We start from the raw sequence: 8,854 nt of genomic DNA, 5'->3' as shown, positions 1-8,854 counted from the left end.
AGAATCGTTTGAACCCGGGGGGCGGAGGTTGCGCTATTGCACTCCAGCCTGGGCAACAAGAGCAAAAACTCCATCTCAAACACTAGTACTACTACTACTACTAATAATAATAATTACGATTCTCGTTTCTGCAACTGGTCATCTGCAACTCCTAGCTGGTATTTAAAACAACCTTCTTCCATTACCCATTCCATATTCCCTTTGCCCTCAGCAAATATCTCAGCTTCTTATGGTTCCTTCCCTGGTGGGCTGGGGTAGGGTGACCCAAACCTTCATTTCGGAGAGTTCTGAGCAATTAGTACTCCCGTTGAGTTGAATTATAGTAGTGCTTTTTAGAGATGGGAGTCTCACTATGTGGCTGAGACTGGCCTTGAATTCCTTGGCTCAAACAATACTCCTGCTTCAGCCTCTTGAGTAACTGGGACTACAGATGTGTGCCACCATGCCCAGCTGTAGCTTTCCGCTGACCTTAATCACAGGACCTGGTAGTACTAAGAGATCTTCTAATGGGTCTACTGTATTCCAGACATACTCATACTTACTTACCTCTATTGTGAAGTAAGAGCCCAACAAGTTGCAAACTGTTTCCTTGGTAATCAAGATCAATCACGCCAGCAGTACAGTAACTCCCTTTGTTGCCCATTAACTTAGAGGCACAAGAAGCCCAAAGTAGCAGGGTAACAATCTTAAATTACAGTTCAATTGAATTATTGTATCTCCTGGTGGTAGCATCCCACCCTTTGGAACTAAGACCTCAAGACCAGCATGGCATAAGGTCATGGGGACAGGAAGCAAAAATTTTGCTAGTGGATAACTAGGGTATAGTAAGTAATACCACTCCAATTTTCACCCCTTGATTCCTGGACCTGTGAATCCTGTCTATAGGAGAAAGAGCACCATATATTTGACACTTATTTAGAGTACATATAGCCTCCTAAAGAGCATGCCCCAGTCCTGCAAGGTGGTGCCATGTAGTTAATACTATAACCAAGTCTTTAAAAGGCCATTACATTATTCTACCAAACCAGTTGCTTCAGGATGGCTGGGAACATGGTGAGGTCAGTGAATTCGATGAACTTGGGCCCACTGCTCCAACTTCATATGTAAAGTGAGTTCCTTAATCAGAAGCAATGTTATGTAGAATAACATGGCAGTGGATAAGGCATTCTGTAAGTCCACAGATGGTAGTTTTGGCAAAATCATTGTGAGCAAGGAAGGTAAATCCATACTTAGAGTAAGTTTCTATTCCAGTAAGAAAAAATGCTGTCCCTTCTATGATAGAAGTGGTTGAATATAATCAACCAGACATCAATAACTTGCTGATCACCCTGGGGAATGACTCAGTGATGGTCTCTGCTGCTGGCAGATTGAGTACTCTGAGCAGTGGGTATAGCCAGGTCAACCTTAGTGAATTGAAGTCCATGTTGCTAATCCCATGAATAATTTATATCCCTACCACCATGACCACTTTGTAAATGAGCCCGTTGGGCAATGACAGAAGTAGCTGAGGAAGGTGACTGACTGTTATCCACAGAACAGGTCATCCTATCCACTTGATTATAAAAATCTTGCTCTGCTGAGGTCGTTCTTTGGTTAGCATTCACATGGGACACAAATATCTTCAGGGTTTTTTTTTAACCCATTCATAGAGGTCCACCCACATATCTTTTTCTCTTATCTCCTCATCACCAATTTTCCAATCATGTTCCTTCCAAGTCCCTAACCATCCATCTAAACCACTGGACACCGTCCATGAACCAACATACACTCAAACTTCTGGCCATTTCTCCTTCTAAGTAAAAATGAACAACAAGGTACAATGTGCAGTGCTCTATGTTCTGCCCACCGGGAGGATTTCCCTTCATCGCTGTCTTTCTGGGATATCCCAGAAAGGGGTTATTGTGGCGGAGCTGCCCACTTTCAGGTGGTGGCTTCATATCATGGACAACCATCTGTAAACCAGGCTCATTTCCTCTTCTTCATTCAACTTATCACAGAGAACTCCTATGAGGCAATAGGCGCAGGGTGGGAGAGAGGGGGTAATATACTAAGAGTGGGGCCATAGGCATTTGGGCCACTTCTTCATGTAGCTTACTTGTGCCTTCTGGGCCTGCTCAAGCCCAACTTTGTATACAATTTCCATTTGGTGATTGAGTGCTGGTGTGCATGCCCAACTTTATGGCTTGGTGGGTCAGATAATACTCAGTTCATGAAGGACAGCTCAGGTCACATTGTAGCATCAGCATGGTGACCAAAGTTTAATTTTTCATTCTCTGCTAAGGCCCAGTAGCAAGCCAAAAGCTGTTTCTCAAAAGGATAGTAGTTATCTGCAGAGGACAGCAGAGCTTTGCTCCAAATTCCTATGAATATGTGTTGCAATTCACCTATAGCGGCCTGCCAAAGGCTCCAAGAAGCATTTCTATCTGCCACTGACACTTCAAGCACCATTGAATCTTCTGGAACATATGGCCCAAGTGGCAGAGCAGCTTGCATGGCAGCCTGGACCAGTTGCAGAGACTTCACTTGTTCTGGGCCCCACTCAAAACTAGCAACTTTTTAGGTCACTCAGTAAATGAGCCAAATGAGAAATATGTTGCCTCAAAAGTTTAAAGAGGCCCATCAGGTGTTGTGCATTTTTTCTGGTTGTAGAAAAGGCCAGATGCAAGAACATAATCTTTACCATAGAAAGGATATCTTTATATGCCCCGCATCACTGGAGCCATAGAAATTTCTGAGGTAAAAATTCATAGAAAAAATTTCACTGATGTAAAAGTTATCTTATTTTAAAAAATTTCTTTCTCACCCTCTGATGTGTAAATGTATTACCAATAAGTCTAGAGTAGTTGCTGTTGCTTGCTCACTAGGTCCAATCAACATAATGTCATCCATGCAATGAATCAGTGTGATGTCTTGTGGAAGGGGAAGTCAAGCAAGTTTCCTGTGAAGTAAATTATGAAATAAGGTAGAGAACTGATAGAGATAAGAAAAGTATTGCCAGCTTTGCCAGATTAAGCAAACTTCTTCTGGTGGTCTTTACTAACAGACATTTAGAAAAAAGGCATTTGCCAAATTGATAGCTGCATAGCAGATACCAGAAGATATATTAATTTGTTAAAGCAATGAAACTACATCTGGTGCAGCAGCTGCAATTGGAGTCACTACCTGGTTAAGCTTTTGAAAATCCACTGTCATTCTCCAAGATTCAACTTTTAAAAAATTGACACATAATAATTACACATATTTATAGGGTACAACATGATGGATGTTTCCATAAATGTATAAATTGTATAGTGATCGAATCATGGTAATTACCATATCCATCACCTTAAGCATTTATCATTTCTCAAAAATATGAAATACTTCACGAATTTGCATGTCATCTTTGCACAGGGGTCGTGATAATCTTCTCTGTATTGTTCTAATTATAGTATATGTGTTGTTGAAGAAAGCAAAAAATCCATGTGTTTTCTGTATAGGCCAAATAGGTAAGTTGAATGGGGATATGGTGGGAATCATCACCCTTGCATTTTTCAAGCCGTTGGTGGTGGCACTGATCTCTACAGTCCCTCCAGGAATGTGGTATTGCTTTTTGTTTAATATTTTTCTAAGCAGAGGCAGTTCTAGTGAGTTCCACTTGACCTTTTCTACCATAATAACCCTCAATCCACAAGCCAGGGAATCAATGTGCGGATTCTACCAGTTGCCGCTGACTGTGTCTATTCCAATTATATGTCCCAGAACTGGGGAAATAACCAGAGGATGGGTTCAGGAACCTACTGAGGCCACTATGAGGTAGATGTGAACTAAAACTCCATTAAATAACTGATCCCCATAAGCCCCTAATCTGACTGGTGGACCACAGTGCCATTTTGAGTCTCCTGGAATTCACGTCAGTTCAGAGCTTGTGTTTAGTGATTTCTGAAAAGTCTGATTATTTCATTTCCCCCAGTGTCCTCTTTACTATTGTAAGTAGTCATTAGTGCATTTAAACCTAATCAGATCAGAGAAGCAATTTTGGAAACTTCAGAACCAATTCAGAAAACCCATCCTTAAGATTCTGTTCCTCTAGAACCATTCTTGGTAACAAAAGCTATGTCAGTCAGTGTTCTTCAGAAAAATAGAACAAATAGAATCTTATTTTTAAAGATAACTCTTATAAATAAGATTTATATTTTATCTTTTTTATTATTTTATTTATCTTTTTTATTTTGTCTTTATAAAATTTATAAGTGAGTTGTCTTTAAAAATTGGCTCATGCAATTGTGGGGGCTGGCAAGTCTGAAATCCACAGAGCAGGCTGTCGGACTAGAAACTCTGCAGGAGATGATGCTACAGTCTTGAGGCAGAATTCCTTCTCCTCCAGGAAACATCATGTTTGTTCTTAAGGCCTTCAAGTGATTGGATGAGGCCCAGCCACATTATTGAGGGTAATCTCCTTTACTTCAAGTCAACTGATTCGTACATGTTAACCACATCTATAAAATACCTTCACAGCAACATCTAGATTAGTATTTGATTTAATAACTGGGTAGTATAGCATAGCCAAGTTGACACTTAAAAAAATAACAATCACGGCCAGACGCGGTGGCTCACACCTGTAATCCCAACACTTTGATCTGCCAAGGCGGGCAGATCACCTGAGGTCGGGAGTTTGAGACCAGCCTGACCAACATGGAGAAACCCCATCTCTACTAAAAAATACAAAATTAGCCTGGCATGGTGGCACATGCCTGTGACCCCAGCTACTCTGGAGGCTGAGGCAGGAGAATTGCTTGAACCCGGGAGGCGGAGGTTGCAGTGAGCCAAGATCACACCATTGCACTCCAGCCTGGGCAACAAGAGTGAAACTCCATCTCAAAAAAAAAAAAAAAATTAACAATCACAACACTCTGTATTCCATTTCCTTGCCTTATTTTTCTTCTAACTTATCTGCATATAACATATTCTATATTTTATTTAGGCATTTGGGGTTTTATCTGTTTCCTCCCAACTTCAATGTAATATCCAGAAGGAAGGGACTTTTGTCTACTTTTTTCAGTTTGCTCTGGTTTGAATGTGTCCCCTCCAAAATCCAGGTGCTGAAACTTAATGGCCAATGTGATGGTATTAAGAGGTAGGGCCCTTGAGAGGTAATCAGGTAATGAGGGCTCCTCCCCTCAAGAATGAGATTAAGGCCCTTAGAAAAGATTCTTCATGCATCATTTGGCTCACTTGCCCTTCTGCCTTCCACCATGTGAGAACATCATGTCCCCTTAACAAGGAGGATGCAGCAACAAAGCTCCATCTTGAAAGCAGCGCTCATCAGAAAACTGAACATATCCAGTGCCCTGATCTTAGTTACCAGACTCCAGAACTGTGAGAAGATAAATTTCTGTTATTTATAAATTATCCAGTCTCAGGTATTCTTTTATAGCAGTACAAACAGACTGAGACACTGTTGCATACATAACCCCTAGAATAGTGGCTGGCACATATTTTGGAGTAAATAAATATCTGTGGAATACATGAGTAAGTTTGTTGAAGTTATTCAGAAAGCAATTTGGCAACATCTGGTAATACTGAAGATGTGCATTTAAGGATATTCATTACAACATAGTTTACAATACCAAAAAGTTGAAAACAAGCCAAATGTCCCTTGATAGTGGAATGGGTTTTTAAAAATTGTGTTATATTCATACAATGTAATTCTCTTGTTCAGTTAAAGTGAGTTAGATAAAACTACATGTAGAAACATAGATAAATTTCAAGAACCAATTTTTTTTTTGAGATAGAGTCTCGCTTTGTTGCCCAGGCTAGAGTGCAGTTGTTGGCCCACTGCAACCGCCACCTCCCAGGTTCAAGCGATTCTTGTGCCTCAGCCTCCCAACTAGCTGGGATAACAGGCATGTGTCACCATAACCAGCTAATTTTTGTATTTTTAATAGAGACAGGAGTTCACTGTGTTGACCAGGCTGGTCTCAAACTCCTGACCTCAAGTGATCCACCCACCTTGGCCTCTTAAAGTGCTGGGATTACAGGTGTGAGCCACCATGCCTGGCCCAAAACCAAAATATTAAGTAGAAAAAAGTTACAAAATGACAGGTACACTATGATACTGTAAAATTTAACAGTATACAAGACAATACCATATAATGCTTATGGATGCATAGAAATGTAGGAGGGGATACTTGCCAATATCAGATTATCTGTAGGGAGGGAAAGAGATAGATGAGATGGGTCGGGGACTTTAATTTTACCCATAAATGTTATATTCTTTAAAAAATTAAAAAATACAAAACATTTTAATATTCATTAAGTCTAGGCGGTAGAAGCATGAATGCTTGATTTTTGTAATTCATTTGTGTGCTTGAGATATTAAAAACAAAAATCAAAATATAATATAATAGAAAATATTTCAAATATCAACTACAAAAAAACTCAGAATTAAAACATGTGAATCATAAAATATCTGTATGAAAAAATCTTGTATATACTTTTGAGGGATACAAAGTCTTTGATACATGCCCTATTATTGGATAGGTTGACTCACATTATACATACGTTAATTCTTCTCTTTATATTAGTCTATAACTTTAATTTGATACTAATCAAAACATCAGTAGGATTTTTGAAATGAGACAAACCGATTCTAAAGTCCATATAGCAAAAACGGACATTCAAGAAAATCCTGAAAATTCCATTAAAAAAAGAGTAATGAGGAGGGATTGGCCTTATGAGATATTAAAATATACTATAAAGACACAGAAATTAAAAGAGTTGTGTGGTACTAATACGTGAATTAAATGCCCAAACCATACCTGACATCTGACCATTTCTGTCTATCATGCTGTACCTCCCTAGTCAAAGTCACTATTTTATCTCACCTAAATTACTACAGCATCCTTGTAAATGGTCTCCATACTTGCTCTCTGCCCACTCTTCCTCTTCACAGTCCATTCTCCACACAGTAACTAGAGTGATCTTTTAGAAATATAGACTGTCATTCCCCTTCTTAAAACCATGAATAAATAAATAGACACATCAATGAAACAAAAGTGAGTTCAGAAATAGGTTCGAATATCTAAAAGAAACTGGTATATGATAAAGTTGGAATGCCATATCAGTAGAGAAAAGATAAATAGTGTTGGGACAACTACATAGTCACCTGAAAAAAATATTGGATCCTGCACTTAACTCTTTACCTTAAGATGAATTTTTAAAAACTTTTATTTTACGTTCAGGGGTGGAAGTGCAGGTTTGTTACATAGGTAAACTTGTGTCATGGGGGTTTGTTGTACAGATTATTTCATCACCCAGGTATTAAGCCTAGTACCCATTAGTTATTTTTCCTGATCCTCTCCCTCCTCCCACCTTCCACCCTCCTAAAGACCCCAGTGAGTGTTGTTCCCCTCTGTGTGTCCATGTGTTCTCATCATTTAGCTCCCATCTGTAAGTGAGAACATGCCGGTATATGATTTTCTGTTCCTGTGCTAGTTTTCTAAGAATAATGGCCTCCAGCTCCATCCATGTCCCTGCAAAGAACATGATCTTGTTCTTTTTTATGGTTGCATAGTATTCCTTATACACTGTTGATGGGGATGTAAATTATTTCAGACATTGTGAAAGACAGTGTGGTGATTCCTCAAAGACCTAAAGACAGAAATACCATTGACCCAACAATCCCATTACTGAGTATATACCCAAAGGAATGTAGATCATTCTATTGTAAAGACACACGCACATGTATGTTTATTGCAACACTATTCACAATAACAAAGATATGGAATCAACATAAATGCCCATGAATAATAGACTAAACAAAGAAAATGTGGTAAAATGAATTTTTAAAATGTTATATTAACAAATGGAACCATACAAAATGAACCAAATCTTAAGTGTGGAATGGAGCAGACAGTGACTGCATGGGAGCACAAAATGGACACCCAGGGTATTGGTCCTGTTTTGTTTATTGATCTGGGTGCTGGCTAATGGAAGTATATAGTTAGTGAAAATTCATTAAATCATACTTATGATATGGATAATAATGTGCAATTTTCTGTACAGTATGTTTCAACCAAAATTTATGAAATATGTAAAATAATGAAGCTACAATAGAAAAAGATTGATGAATTTTATTTCATAAAAGCCTGTTTTTCCACTTTTTGCAGATAGGCTCTTGCTCTGTCACTCAGGCTGGAATGCAGTGGCATGATCATAGCTCACTGTAATCTCAAATTCTTGGGCTCAAGCAATCGTTTTGCCTCAGCCTCCCAAATAGCTAGGAGTACAGGTGTGTACCACCACTCCTAGATAATTTGAAAAAAAAATTTAAGAGACAGGGTCTCACTATGTTGCCAAGGCTGGTCTCGAAATCCTGATCTCAAGTGATCCTCCTGCCTTGGCCTCCCAAAGCACTGGAATTACAGGCATAAACCACTGCACCCAGAACAAAATCCATGGCTTTTAATATTCCACACATGAGTGAGATCACATGGTGTTTGTCTTTCTGCGTCTGGCTTATTTCACTTCACATAATGTCCTCCATGTTCATCTGTGTTGACACAAATGACAGGATTTTCTTTTTTTAAAGGCTGAATTTGATTCCATTGCATGCACATACCACATTTTCTTTATCCATCCATCCATTGAGGAACACTTAGGTTGATTCTATATCATGGCTATCGTGAATAGTGCTGCAATGCTCGTGGCAGTGCAGATATCTCTTTGACATACTGATTTCAGTCAGTGGGACTGCTGAATCATATGGGGGTAACAAAGTTTTAGTTAGACAGGAGGAATAAGTTTTTGAGATCTGTTGCACAACAGGGTGACTGTAGTTAATCATAATGTATTGTATATTTAAAAATAGCTAAGA

General features: G+C 39.0%; 1 non-coding gene across 1 annotated transcript; it reads right to left on the bottom strand.

The window, feature by feature from the left end:
- Window positions 1-3,345: 3,345 nt before the first annotated feature.
- Window positions 3,346-3,450, bottom strand: LOC112207138 (U6 spliceosomal RNA). The gene has a single exon (XR_002941607.1). It is a non-coding gene; the product is annotated as a U6 spliceosomal RNA (small nuclear RNA).
- Window positions 3,451-8,854: the final 5,404 nt, after the last annotated feature.

This window comes from Pan troglodytes, chromosome X, assembly GCF_028858775.2.
Source record: "Pan troglodytes isolate AG18354 chromosome X, NHGRI_mPanTro3-v2.0_pri, whole genome shotgun sequence".
Classification (NCBI taxonomy): Eukaryota; Metazoa; Chordata; class Mammalia; order Primates; family Hominidae; genus Pan; species Pan troglodytes.
This window is presented reverse-complemented; position numbering and strand designations above follow the sequence as displayed.